We start from the raw sequence: 14,690 nt of genomic DNA, 5'->3' as shown, positions 1-14,690 counted from the left end.
ATGTGATTTTTAGTCCAAACTAGGTAGACATTGGGAGAAATTCCAAAACACTTCCTCTCAGTGTAAGTGGCTTACATTGTAGTCAGGATTACAGCAGGGACAAGATTCCAAAAGACTTGTTCTTGGTTTAAGTGACTTATTCTACTGTGTGCACCATTAATATACTGACATTGCTATTATGGCTTTTGCACTGTGATGGGCTGCAGCAGGAAATGATAAGGACCAATAACACACAAGACATGTTTGGTGTGCTCATTGCATTGAGTTAGCCAAGAAACATACATTGTAACTATTTATAAAGCTGTTATTTTTCTGCTGAAGTGTCAAAAGGTCAGGATATAAATTAAAATGACTGACTTTCTGCTCATAATTGTTGGAACTATGTGCACTCATAATGTGCAGCAGTAGGTGTTGTGAAGCTGAAAGATCCTTCACATGATGTTAGTATTTGAACATGTTATTCTGTACATGATATCATGCATGCAACATTATGTCAGCATGTTCTGTACATGATACCATGCATCCAACATTATGTCACCATGTTCTGTACATGATACCATGCATCCAACATTATGTCAGCATGTTCTGTACATGATACCATGCATACAACATTATGTTAGCATGTTCTGTACATGATACCATGCATACAACATTATGTCAGCATGTTCTGTACATGGACCCCAGGAACTACCGCCCCATTAGCCTGATGAGCCTGGTCTGCAAGGCTATGGAGCGTATCATCATGGAACTTATAAACAATGACATTGGTTCATAGGTTCATAGGATCATAGGCTGGTACTTGGCTATCAGCCCTAGGGCCTATACAAGCCTAGCCATAGCAATTCCCTGGCTATTTCTTCCCACATTATTTACTTTCCTGGACCCCTGTCTAACAGGGTAACTGACGTGATCTCTGGGGTGAATTTCCTTTCTCCCATCCAATCGTCAAGGTTCCTCTTGAAGAGGTCCAAAGAGGCACTCTGCTTGACATGTATGGGCAATCTATTCCAGAGTCTGGGGAGTCTCTGGGTCAGAAACCTATCCCTCCAGCATGTTTTGTTTATTGTAATGACAAGGTTTAGATCCCTGGAGCGTGTAGCTCTGAGGGATTGGGATTTCTTTAAGTGTAGCATGTCCAACAGCTCTTGGTTTGACATGGCCTTGTATGTTAAGCAGAGATCGCCTCTGAGTAGACGATATGCGACAGAGTATAGCTGGAGTTTTTTAAGGCGGTCAGCATAGGGCATCTGCTTTAGGCCTGTAATTCTTTTAGTGAGGTATTTCTGAAGCCTTTCCAGTTGTTGCAGATGTCTTGAGAGGTACATACCAAATGGGGCGTTGTATTCTATAATGGGTCTAATGAGGGATGAGTACAGTGGGACAATGACCTCCTTTTTTCTGGATGAAAAGCCCTTCATGATGAGGTGTGCCACATAGAAGGATTTCCTGACTGTTGTGACGATGTGGTTATCGAAGGTGAGACCACTGTCCACCTGTGTCCCTAAGTCTCTTATCACACTTTCTGTGTTTAGTGTACTGCCACCTATATGGTAATTCATGGATATATGTTTTTTCCCAAAGGGGATAACTATACATTTCTTGGCATTGAGCTTGAGCCCATGGCTCTGGCACCAAGCATCTGTTTCTGCAAGGCCCTTTTGTAGAGTATCCACATCATTTGGGGATTCAATAATGGCTCCCAGTTTGCAGTCATCTGCAAACTTTGTTAGGCAGAGTCCCTTAGTGTTGACCTGTACTTCAGAGAAGTAGATGCCAAACAAGAGCGGCCCCAGGACTGAACCCTGAGGTACTCCACTTGTCACTTGTCTGGAGCTGGATTTGGAGTCGGCTACTTTTACAGTGTGGGTTCTATCAGTAAGCCATTTAGCAACCCATTGGGTGACATAGGGATTAATGCCCAACTTGGTAAGTTTATCTATGATTCCAGAGTGGGGGATGGTGTCAAAGGCCTTAGCAAGGTCTAGATAGGCTGTGTGGACCACCTTACCCTTGTCCATGGCTCTGGAGACTGATTCAAAGAAGTCAATCAGGTTCAGGAGACAAGATCGGCCCTTCACAAACCCAAACTGGGTGGGGTCCAGTGTTTGAAGGTTGCCAATGTCTTTGTTTATAAGTTCCATGATAATACGTTACATGGCCTTGCAGATAAGGCTTGTCAGACTGATGGGATGGTAGTTTCCGGGATCCAAGGTGGATCCCCCCTTGTGGATTGGGATAACTGTAGCTCTGCGCCACTCAATGGGCACGAAACCTGAGGTGAGGCTATGATTAAACATGACACTTAGGTGAGGTGCCAGTTCATATTGTAGTTCATGTAGTACATGGCCCGGGATGTCATCTGGTCCCATGGATGCTGTATTCTTGGCTTTAGAGAGTTTGCGTTTTGTACCTGTGTGGCCATTATTACTGGAATTTGGCAATCTTCCGGTATTGAGATGGGCCATTTAGTGGGTGAGAGGGAGGTGAAGTTGGCACTGAACCGATCTGCCAGGATATTGGCAATATCCTTTGGATCAGTATATTTAATGCCATTCTGTTTTAGCTCAGAGCAGATCTGAGCATTGCCATTTAGATTCTTGACATAGTTATAGAATGCTTTGTGGTTGTCTTTGGAATCTTTGGCAATTTTATTTTCGTAACTAGCTTTGGAGGATTTTATGAGGCATCTCAGTTTCTTACTCAGGCTAGTAAGGGAGTTTTTTGCATCCTGGGATTTTCCTCTTTTCTGCAAAAGTTTCTTCCTTTTGTTGTAAAGTTTGTTTATGGCAGGGGACCACCAGATTGGCTTCCTTTTTTGGATGAGAGCATTTTGGTTCTATTTGGGATGGCACGATTCATGCATGAGTGGATGTGCTCGTACAGTGCCTTAGTGTAGGATTCAGCAGTTGAACTTTCAGTTCCCGTCTGCTTGGGTGTCATGAAGTTTGTCACTTCTGACTTGAGTAGCATGAAGTTGGCTTTGGAGAAGTTTTTTATGGTGGTTTCTTTACTGGGGGGTGGGGTGGGATGTGGATGTTAAGGGTGATTAGCTTATGGTCACACCTGACTAATGAGGGGGTGACCATAGGTATGGAGCATTGATTTCCCATGTTGGTAATGACGAGGTCTAGGATATTGGAGCCCCTGGTGGGACTATGGATTAGTTGATCCAGGGCATTGGAATTTATGAATTCCAAGAACCGTTGCGCAAAGGTGTTGGGACATGAGTAGTTTTCCCAGTTAATGGCAGGGTAGTTAAAATCACCCAGTATTAGGGTGTTTGATTCTATCTTAATATTTTCCAGTATGTTTAGAAAGGTGTAGTGAGAATCTTGGGGTATGGTGGGGGATTTGTAGCAAGCTACAATTTGGATTGCAGTCTTACCTAGTGTTAGTTGCACTTGGAGAATTTCAGACACATTGTGTTGGCCAACTAGCCTGGTGGTGTGAATATCCTTGGTGAATATTGACACTCCTCCACCTTTAGTGTTTCGGTCCTGGTTTGGTGGCCGAAAAGTGTGGTAAGAGTTGTAGCCTGGTATTGCAGGGGTGCTCTCTGGAGCCTTGAACCAGGTCTCAGTTACTGCACAGATATCGATGTTCTCCATTTTTAGGAGTGCCTCGAGAGAGTGCATTTTGAGGTTTAGACTTCTAGCATTGAGTAGCATTACCTTCATATTGTGCATGCTTGTACCTGTTATGGTGGTGGTTTTGTCCTTTGAAGTTTGCCTAAAAAAGGCACTATAGGGGTGGCAAGAGCCTTAGCCAGTAACCTGAATCCCAGGGGCGACAGGTGCAGACCATCTCTGGCAAAGCATCGTGGTCTCTCAATCATGTCATCCCAGGCAGACAGATACTGGATCCCCTTTCAATGACACCATAAGCTTAGCCAATTGTTGAAGTCAATCATTTTATCCTTATATTGTGGTATCATTCTGGGCAAAGGCAGGATGCTACTCAGGGCTAGGGTCATACCTGCCTGGGCCACATGATCCGAGAGCTCTTCCATGTCTCTTTTCATGTAGTCCAGGGAGGTACGTCTCAAGTCATTCACTCCAACATGGACAATGACAGAGTCATATTTGTACTTGTTATGGAGTGACTTGACAAATAATAATTTGGTAATCTCCAAACTCTGGACCCTAACCAGTTCGGGTTTGTAAAAGGCAGATCATGTCTCCTAAACTTATAGAGTTCTTTGAAGTGGTCACCAAAGCTGTAGATGAGGGTAAGGTGGTACACACAGCCTATCTAGATCTCACCAAGGCTTTCAACGCCATCCCCCACTCTGGAATTATAGACAAACTCACTAAACTAGGTATAAATCTCTTTGTCACAAGATGGATTGCCAACTGGCTCACTGACCGAACCCACACTGTGAAAGTAGAAGACTCTAAATCCAACTTCAGACCAGTGACAAGTGGAGTACCACAGGGTTCAGTCCTAGGTCCTCTCCTGTTTGTATCTACTTCTCTGATGTACAGGCTAACACAAAAGGTCTTTGGCTAATAAAGTTCACAGATGACTGCAAACTAGAAGCCATAATCAAATCTCCTAATGATGTGGACATCCTACAAAAGGGTCTCACTGAGACAGATGCCTGGTGTCAAAGCCATGGCCTCAAGCTCAATGCCAAAAAGTGAATTGTCATCCCTTTTGGTAAAAACTCTGTACCCATGAACTACCACATAGGCGGTAGTCTACTTAACACTGAAAGTGTGATAAGAGACCTTGGGACACAGGTGAACAGTAGTCTCTCCTTTGATAATCACATTGCCACAGTAGTCAGGAAATCCTTCTACATGGCACACCTCATCACAAAAGGTTTCTCATCCAGGAAAAAAGAGGTCATTGTTCCCCTCTACTCATCACTCATTAGACCCATTATAGAGTACAGCACCCCTTTTAGTATGTACCTCACAAGACATCTACAACAACTGGAAAGGCCACAGAAATACCTCACAAAGAGGATTACCGGCCTCAAACAGATGCCCTAAGCAGACCGTCTCAAAAAACTCCAGCTTTACTCTGTCACATATCGCCTACTCAGAGGCAATCTCTGCCTAACATACAAAGCTATGTCAAACCCAGAGCTGTTGGACATGCTCCACATAAAGAAATCCCAATCCCTCCGAGATACACGCTCTAGGGACCTAAACCTTGTCACCACAATAAACAGAACATGCTGGAGGGATAGATTCCTGTCTCATAGACTTCCCATACTCTGGAACAAACTACCTATCTATATCAAACAAAGCTCCTCATTGGCAGTCTTCAAGAAAAATCTTGATGATTGGATGGGAGATAGGAAATTCACCCTGGGGATCACTTCTTTGGCTCTGCTTGACAGGGGTACAGGAAAATAATTTTCTTGGGTGGCAAAAGCCAAGGTACTGTTTGGCTAGGCTTATATAGGCCCTAGAACCAATAGCCTAGTACCTACCTATGAACCTATGATACCATTCATGCAACATTACGTCAGCATGTTCTGTACATGATACCATGCATACATTACGTCAGCATGTTCTGTACATGATACCATGCATACAACATTACGTCAGCATGTTCTGTACATGATACCATGCATACAACATTATGTCAGCATGTTCTGTACACGATAACATGCATACATTATGTCAACATGTTCTGTACATGATACCATGCATACATTATGTCAGCATGTTCTGTACATGATACCATGCATACAACATTATGTCAGCATGTTCTGTACATGATACCATGCATGCAACATTACGTCAGCATGTCACAATATTTATCTTCAGTAACCGAATAACATATTTACTATGAAGAAAGTCTGATGTTTCAGTCGGGGTATGGTAGTTACACTTATTTTAACCTATTTTCCTATTTTTTTACGTTATAGAGTGTTTATATGTTAAGAGTTGTGCATTAATTCTGCTTATTTTAATCTGTTTACTCAGTTTTTTCAAATGTATGCAGATTGTTTATTGAGTTAGCTAAGAAACGTACATTTTAACTATTTATAAAGCTGTTATTTTTCTGCTGAAGTGGCAAAAGGTCAGGATATAAATTAAAATGACTGACTTTCTGCTCATAATTGTTGGAACTATGTGCACTCATAATGTGCAGCAGTAGGTGTTTTGAAGCTGAAAGATCCTTCACGTGATGTTAGTACTTGAACATGTTATTCTGTACATGATACCATGCATACAACATTATGTCAGCATGTTCTGTATGATACCATGCATACACCATTATGTCAGCATGTTCTGTATGATACCATGCATGCGCCATTATGTCAGCATGTTCTGTACATACCATGCATACATTACATTAGCATGTTCTGTACATGATACCATGCATACATTATGTCAGCATGTTATGTACATGATACCATGCATACAACATTATGTCAGCATGTTCTGTACATGATACCATGCATATATTACGTTAGCATGTTCTGAACATGATACCATGCATACATTATGTCAGCATGTTATGTACATGATGCCATGCATACAACATTATGTCAGCATGTCACAATAATTATCTTCAGTAACTGAATAACATATTTACTATGAAGACAGTTTGATGTTCCAGTCGGGGATATAGTAGTTACATTTATTTTAACCTATTTTACTATTTTTTTAAGTTATACAGAATGTTTGTATGTTAAGAGTCGTGCATTAATTCTGCTTATTTTAATCTGTTTACTCAGTTTTTCAAATGTATGCAGATTGTTTATATATTATATGGTGAACCTCTCAGTTGTTTCTTCAGATAATTATTACTCACTGTCATGCACTCTTACTTATAGAGTATTATAATGGTTTTGATTTCTGCAACAAAAACATGTAACAGCACTTTTTACTTGGTCAGAGCACATAGGTCATTGTTATCATATACTGTCCTTTGATTAGGCAGAGAATGAATCTATCCCCCCCCCCCGAGTAATTTATGGTGACAAATAATAAGAAATGTCATATGAGTTTTCAACCCAACAGCTTCCATAAACGTAAAGATAAAATCTTCTGTTAGGTATAACCCAGACTTTAATAATGTCTAATAAGCAGCACTGTTTTTTAAGCTAACATACTGTAATTTCTTTTTTCCTGAAGAGAAAGTTTCAGCTAACACTGAAACTAATACAGTGCTACATAATTTACAAGTTGTGATTAGTACATAACCAACTATGTCTTGGGATGCACTGACCTATGACCTATCTTTTAAAATGGCATGTCTCCATTAAAGTATATTGAGGTAACTTGCTGTGATGAGTGGATGTGGATCATGACAGAACCATTTTCATGTCATCTCACAAAACCCAGCAAACACTTTCATAAGCTTGTATCAAATGTGTCGATGCTTTAACCAGCAGTAACATTGCTCCTCAGATTGTTTCAAATAAAATAGCAATAATCAGCAATTACTTAAAGCAGCAACTTTCTCATGTGTATATGGCTTTTATCCTCCTCTTCATATTAACTTAAATCTGTTGAGTGTTACTTTTGTTTTATTTAGCATCCTTTCCATTGTGAGGCAATGCATTCATTTAATCTATGTTAGGTATGGCATTATTTTTGCACTGGTCTTTATATTTCTTACTGGAAAAGTCCATTAGATACTAAGGCATAGATATGCTTCACTGTTAAACCTGAGTTTTAGCCTTGTTATTTATGCAGGATGTAACTTTCCAAACAGGGAAACAAACATGAAATCTCTGTCTTGTGGCTTTACTATAAATTATGGGACAGATTTATTAAGGCTGACCCTAAGTCTACACTTAGTGTACACGATCTGTATTTATGAATATCCATATTACATTTTTTGTGCTTCTAGTGTACATGTAGTCTGCACTTTGTGGCAAGCAATCTAACTCCCTCAATATTTCAGGCTGGAAGAAAATCAGTAGGAAAACTAAAATTAGGAGGAAGAAGGCAAGAGTTATGCTCTCAGGATGATTTGCACTTAGTGTAGGAATCAATGAATCCCAGGGAATGTTTAATTAACATATGATTAATTGACATCCAAAGCATCTCAAACTTTGAAGTTTACATTTCAAAACATCCAGTCTTCCAAGGTCACAAAACAATTTTTTTTTTTTCAGGGGACAAGTTCCCCTGCAGCCCTGACATGGAGGAAAACTTCTACATTCAAGATCTATACAAGTGTTGTCTCTTATATCACATAAATTCAGCATCAGGAAAAAAATGATAAAACTGCAAACCTCAATGTCTAACCCTATAGTGCCAACCCACTAAACTCCCAAAATGTATGTTCCCAGTTACCTATTTCTTACCAATCACCCCTCCATCATTTGCCATCTTTCAATAGAAAACTTCTTTGGAGTTTGCTTGGGGTATAAAAATACCTATGCAAACGCGTCCAAGCAAAAATCCTAAAACTTCTAGACTGTATTGCATATTTGAAAGCCATACATGTGTCCTCCCATTGTTTCTTGTGAATTGCTTATCCAGATTCCCTTTCCAATCTTTTCTAACATTCCCTGTTTAATTCCACTTTTTAAATAGCAGATTCTGTTCTAGATTCAACTGAAAACTCTACCAGATCAAGTTTTTCACTTAGGATTCTCCTTTCTTTCTCGCTTGCCTATACTTTGATATCAACCCCTGATATGACAGGCAGTCTCTAGCTTGCAGTCTAAATGTCTTTTGGGCCTCTTCCCAAAGCCTAAATCCTATACGATAACAATTCCCTTATATTCAGGGAGTAAATACTTTCCAAAAGTTACAATGGAATCAAATAGCCTGTGAAGGCTACTTCACTGAGATACTCTAGGTAAGTCATCAGACTTCAGTTATTTAAATCAGAAAGACACAAAACTAATGTCACCCTTTTTTTTCTTTAAGAAAGTAATTTTCAGCTTATCATTTGAAAGCTAAGTCCCAGAATAAAATTCTGGTTGTTAGTGACCAATGTTAATCAACATAGTAATGGAAAAAGGGGTCCTACTAAAACAGTCAATTAGCCCAAACATTTCTAAATGCTGCTAACATTCACATCAAGTAAATTGAAAAACTTTCCGTATGTGGGACCATTTCCTGATAATTTATTATATCCTTTTTTTCCCTGAGATTCTCCTTAGGAAATTTGCTCATATCAGGTCAGAACAGGAAATGAGCACTGCCTGGATACCAATGAGAGGGGTTACAAGAATAATGAAGGAGAGACCATTCGAAACATCTGTCTGACAAAGGGTTTGATGGTGGCCAACACCTGGGTCAGCAAGAAGGGTATTACACTTCCTCCTAGTAAGAAAAGGACATTGGGGAAGAAGCAATGACTGCAAAGTTATCCTCAGCAAAAATGTTTGCCCATAGCATAGATCACTGGTGGTCACAAACAGTTGTAAGTAGTGGGCAGAGAAGGTCCTAATAGCAACAGAGACCAGGCTGAAGATGTGGAAATTGAAGCATAAGAGTTCAAGGAAATACTCAGGTCTCTATCACCTCAGTAATAAGATCACATAGGTGGAGTTAAAGAATGGCAGCATCTCAAAATAGCATGTGTGAGGACTACAGAACAGATGTCCAACAGAGCCTGGTATGGAAATAATGTACATAAGGAAAGTGGTGGTGGAATGCAGTAGTCCAGGGAGGAGTGAGGAAAAAGTGTGAGATAGAACATGTGGACCCGGTTAAGAAAGTCTACTGGTTGGCTAATTAAAAGGCTAACAGAATAGCCACAATAGCAAAGAAGATGGCATCACTCCAATATCTTCTAGAACATCACACAGAAGAAGGATCAAATAAATTCTGTTAGGTTACAAGGCAAGGACCAAAAGATAAAGTAGTTAGTCAGACAGCCTTCATAAATGAAGCCTTCAACAACCATCTCACCAGTCCACTAGACATCAAAGGCAGATGGAAGGAGTACTTCAACAGCTTCTTATTGTCGAATCTGTACTACCCTACAATGAAAGAGGGAGAAAAACTCATCCTAGAAGAAGTTGAACAGATCTAGAAAAAATTAAGTCAGGGGCAGTAGCAGACTCAGATGAGGTCTTAAATGTTCTGATAAAGATGTAGGATGATTAGGGGAGAAATGGGTATAGAGAGTACTTGTAGCAGGATAGAGAGAAAGGAGTATCCTGCAGGAGTGGAAATAAACATTCTAGTACCAGTGTACAAGAACAAAGGGGATAGTCACAGCTGTGGGCAGTATTGAGGTATCAAATACCTGTCATACTGTTTGAGAGTTCTGGAGATGTTCACTGATAAATGAATATACAGGCTAGTAGAAACTATGATGGAGATGAACAGTTTAGATTTCATAAAAGGAGGCAGCACAACCAATGGAATGCTGACAGTCAGACAGATACCAAAGATGAGAACGGAGTCTATTTGGACATTCCTAGAAAGCATATAACAATGTCCCAAGAAAGCAAGATTTGGACAGTTCTGTAATGGTTTGAATCCTAGAATCATCTGTAGAATTAGTGCAGGCTATGTGCAAAGACCTGATGACTCTATGAGATCGAGCAGTGTTCGGACTCATAGAGGGGTTCTTATTTGAAGTAAGCATGAATCAGAGTTCCCATTGCTGTTCATACTGGTGATGGGCTACATTAGCATGCAGGGTGGAAGGGACAGATTAAAAAAGCTGTTGTATGCAGATAATGTAGCATTGCATATAGACTCTGGAGAGGAACTTCAACACAAACAGGTGAATAGAATGCAAAACTAAAGGCATGTGAGATGAAACTAAGTACAGACATGGCAGATGTTATGGCTGTAAATTATTGGAAATCAGAAGAAACTAAAAATGGAGATAGAATGGAAAACAGAGGACCAGGTTAACAGCTTCAGGTGTCTCTGAAGGAAGTCTGAATGAGAAAGTCAAAGCTGGAATCAGAGATGCTGCAGCCAACTGACACAGAGTGTCAGAAGTATTCTGTGACAGAAGACTGGCAAAGAAGCTGAAAATTAAGTTGTATAAAACAATGATGTGACCAATAGTATTGCATGGTACAGTGTCTAAACAGTGAAACCAGATCAGATGAAGAAGCAGGACGTGATTTAGAAGAAGTGCTTCAGATAGGTAGTATAACCAATGAAGAAAAGGAGACATCAAAGAAGACAATGTACTACAATTAGTGAAAAGGTCAACGAGAAGAGATTGCAGTGGCTTGGGAACATATGCAGGAAAGTAGATGATGATCAGGAAAAGACTTGGAAGAAATAGGAAGAAAGCAAGTAGAAATGAGGCATCTAGCAAAAAGATGGATGGATTGCAAGAGAGAAGACCTGTAACAGTCACTACTGTTGAAGAAAATAGTAGATAGTTATTGAACTGAGTGTGAGATGGAGACCGTGGACACAACACCCCAAACACATGTCGAAAATCAGAAAAAGGGATAATGATGATGATGGTGATTTGCGTAAGGACCTTGAAACTCCTTCCACCCGGGGTAATATGAATCATGCATTAAATACCTTAAAAATAATGCTGATTTGGTTATTAATGATGCTGATAAAGGGGGTGCAATTGTAGTTTGGGACTGGGCTTCATATTTGCAGGAAACTCAGAATCAGTTGAACGATACACAGTTTTACAAGAAGATGGTTCTGGATCCTACTTTGTATTTCAAAAGGAAATTTATGCCTTTTTACATTTAGCTTTGGATGAAGGCATCATTACTAAAAATATACTACACCATTTGACTGTGTCTGATCCCCTTACTCAACACTTTTATATGTTACCTAAAATTCACAAGGACCCTAAATGTCCACTGGAAAAACCTGTTGTTTCCAACCATGGTTCTTTGACTGAACACCTCTCAGCTTTTTCTCACTAGGTATTTAAGCCCTTTGTTGATTGGTGTTCAATCTTGAATTAAGGATACAATAGAATTCCTTAATATTGTGAAAGCAATGCAATTAGAAAAATCTTGGTATATGTGTACAATGGATATTAAATCCATATATACTAATATCTCACATTGGGCAGGGTTGATGGCTGTTGACGTTTGGTTATATAGGTTATGCATGTATAGCCCAGGATTCAACATGTTTCTTCTTTGGCTCACTGAGCATGTTTTAATTAAAAATGTATTTTATTTTGATGGGAATTGTTACCTCCAGTTAAAGGGCACAACTATGCGTGCATCATTTTCCCCTATTTATGCTGACCTTTTTAGAAGAACTAATTTATGATTCAAGCCACAATATTTATATGAATGAGATGGCTATTTGGCGTTATTATCTTGATTGCTGACTTGTATGGAAATCTCATATCACATATTTAAAAGAGTTTTTGCAATATTTAAATGATAATAAATGCGGTTTGCAGTTAACTATTTCTTTTGATATTGAACAGATCTCTTTTTTGGATGTTAAAATTATTAAAAATAATGATGGCATATTTGAAACTTCTTTTTTCCAGAAGGATTTTCATTATAATTGTTTTTTTGATGTGAATAGTTGTCATCCGTCACATATTATTAGAAACATTTTTGAATCACAATTGATGCAAGTTAAGAGAATCTGTTCTTCTACAAAGCATAATGATGAACTTGCCAATGAGTTCTTAGCGAGGGGCTACAACAGGTCTGCCATATGTAGAGATCAACATTTGGTTTATTCAATGGATAGAGCCCATTTGTTACAGTATAAAAATAAGAAAAACAAGATACTTACATAGCTTCATAGGTTGGTACTAGGCTATCAGCCCTAGGGCCTATACAAGCCTAGCCATAACAATTCCCTGGATATTTCTTCCCACACTATTTACTTCCTTGGACCCCTGTCTAGCAGGGTGATTGACATGATCCCTGGGGAGAATTTCCCTTCTCCCATCCAATTGTCAAGGTTTCTTTTGAAGAGGGCCAAAGAGGCACTCTGCTTGACATGTATGGGCAGTCTATTCCAGAGTCTGGGGAGTCTCTGGGTCAGGAAACTATCCCTCCAGCATGTTTTGTTTATTGTGATGACAAGGTTTAGATCCCTGGAGCATGTGGCTCTGAGGAATTGGGATTTCTTTAAGTGTAGCATGTCCAACAGCTCTGGGTTTGACATGGCCTTGTATGTTAAGCAGAGATCACCTCTGAGTAGACGATATGTGACAGAGTATAGCTGGAGTTTTTTAAGGCCATCAGCATAGGGCATCTGCTTTAGGCCTGTGATTCTTTTAGTGAGGTATTTCTGTGGCCTTTCCAGTTGTTGCAGATGTCTTGAGAGGTACATACCAAATGGGGCATTGTATTCTATAATGGGTCTAATGAGGGATGAGTACAGTGGGACAATGACCTCCTTTTTCCTGGATGAAAAGCCCTTAATGATGAGGTATGCCACATAGAAGGATTTCCTGACTGTTCTGGCGATGTGGTTATCAAAGGTGAGACCACTGTCCACCTGTGTCCCTATGTCTCTTATCACACTTTCGGTGTTTAGTGTACTACCACCTATGTGGTAATTCATGGGTACATGTTTTTTCCCAAAGGGGATAACTATACATTTCTTGACATTGAGCTTGAGCCCATGGTTCTGGCACCAAGCATCTGTTTCTGTAAGGTCCTTTTGTAGAGTACCCACATAATTTGGGGATTCAATAATGGCTCCCAGTTTGCAGTCATCTGTGAACTTTGTTAGCCAGAGTCCCTTAGTGTTGGCCTGTACTTCAGAGATGTAGATGCCAAACAAGAGCGGTCCCAGGACTGAACCCTGAGGTACTCCACTTGTCACTTGTCTGGAGCTGGATTTGGAGTCAGCTACTTTTACAGTGTGGGTTCTGTCAGTAAGCCAGTTGGCAACCCATTGGGTGACATAGGGATTAATGCCCAGCTTAGTAAGTTTATCTATGATTCCAGAGTGGGGGATGGTGTCAAAGGCCTTAGCAAGGTCTAGATAGGCTGTGTGGACCACCTTACCCTTGTCCATGGCTCTGGAGACTGATTCGAAGAAGTCAATCAGGTTCAGGAGACAAGATCGGCCCTTCCTGAACCCAAACTGGGTGGGGTCCAGTGTTTAAAGGTTGCCAGTGTCTTTGTTTATAAGTTCCATGATAATACGCTCCATGGCCTTGCAGATAAGGCTTGTCAGACTGATGGGATGGTAGTTTCCGGGATCCAAGGTGGATCCCCCCTTGTGGAATGGGATAACTGTAGCTCTGCGCCACTCAGTGGGCACGAAACCTGAGGTGAGGCTATGATTAAACACTTAGGTGACGTGCCAGTTCATATTGTAGTTCATGTAGTACACAGCCCAGGATGTCATCTGGTCCCCCATGGATGTTGTATTCTTAGCTTTGGAGAGTGCGTTTTTTACCTGTGTGGCCATTATTACCGGAATTTGGCAATCTTCCGGTATTGAGATGGGCCGTTTAGGGGGTGAGAGGGGGGTGAAGTTGGCACTGAATCGATCTGCCAGAATATTGGCAATATCCTTGGTATCAGTATTTTTAATGCCATTCTGTTTTAGCTCAGAGCAGATCTGAGCATTGCCATTTAGATTATTGACATAGCTATAGAATGCCTTGTGACTGTCTTTGGAATCTTTGGCAATTTTATTTTCGTAACTAGCTTTGTTACCAGTTTTGGTAGTAATATACAATTTTTTTGTGATTTAATTAATAAGCACTGGGGAACTCTTTGGGATGACCATAAGCTAGCCAAACTTTTGCCAACACTTTGTTCCTTTACTTATAGACATGGTAAAACTACTGGCAATTATCTGAATCATTAAAAAAAC

The sequence above is a fragment of the Protopterus annectens genome, chromosome 2.part0 (assembly GCF_019279795.1).
Source record: "Protopterus annectens isolate FY-2018-M chromosome 2.part0, PAN1.0, whole genome shotgun sequence".
In the NCBI taxonomy this organism is placed as follows: Eukaryota; Metazoa; Chordata; order Ceratodontiformes; family Protopteridae; genus Protopterus; species Protopterus annectens.
The sequence above is the reverse complement of the archived record's forward strand: the minus strand, read 5'-3'. Positions refer to the sequence as shown.